Source organism: Macadamia integrifolia, chromosome 7, assembly GCF_013358625.1.
Source record: "Macadamia integrifolia cultivar HAES 741 chromosome 7, SCU_Mint_v3, whole genome shotgun sequence".
NCBI classification, from domain to species: Eukaryota; Viridiplantae; Streptophyta; class Magnoliopsida; order Proteales; family Proteaceae; genus Macadamia; species Macadamia integrifolia.
Window position 1 is genome coordinate 7,818,632 of NC_056563.1, and position 771 is coordinate 7,819,402.

Below are 771 nucleotides of genomic sequence, written 5' to 3' on the forward strand. Positions count from 1 at the left end.
AAAAAAAAAAAAAAATGAAGAAAAGAAAAGAAAAGAACATATAGGAAATAATTGAATAAGCACTAACACATAGGTAGGGACCACTACAATTCTGCAAGATCAAGGCAATCATATATAATGATTTAATGAGCTCAATATTTAGAAAAAGTAATTGATGTGAAATGCATAGAACAATAACAACAACCAAAACCTTATCTCAACTTAATGGGTCGGCTACATGGAGATTCTAAACAAGGACGAGCGTGAGGATCCATGCGAAAAGTTGATGGGTTATGGCTAATTATCATAAGTGCCGGCTGTCAACCTGAAGCACCACTACAAATCAACCACAAGCTTATAATGGCCGGCTACAATAAGGTACCAGCTATAACAAGGTGATGGAGAACCTTCGGGAAGGGAAGGGAAATCAGAGTAGAGAGGGGGAAAAGGAAGATCACACTCACACGTTCATTCAATAATCAAATTGCTCTCTAAATCTTCAGTCGATTACAACCAATATATAGGAAAATAGGAACATGAAATAAGAAACTTAACTGGAATGGAAACGAGCCTAAACTAGGAAACAACTATAAAAGGAAACCAAAGCAAGGAAATAAATCCTACTCCTACGTTCAAGTCTGGAAACTAAAAGCATGAAATAAAATACTAAGTAAACTACTAATTTTATTTTCAACCCTTGTTGGACCAAAACCCTGGGCTGGACTGGTTCTTCTTGGCTCTTGGCTTCCAAAGCCGGTCATGCTGGTCCAACCAAGAAAGGGCAGCCGTATC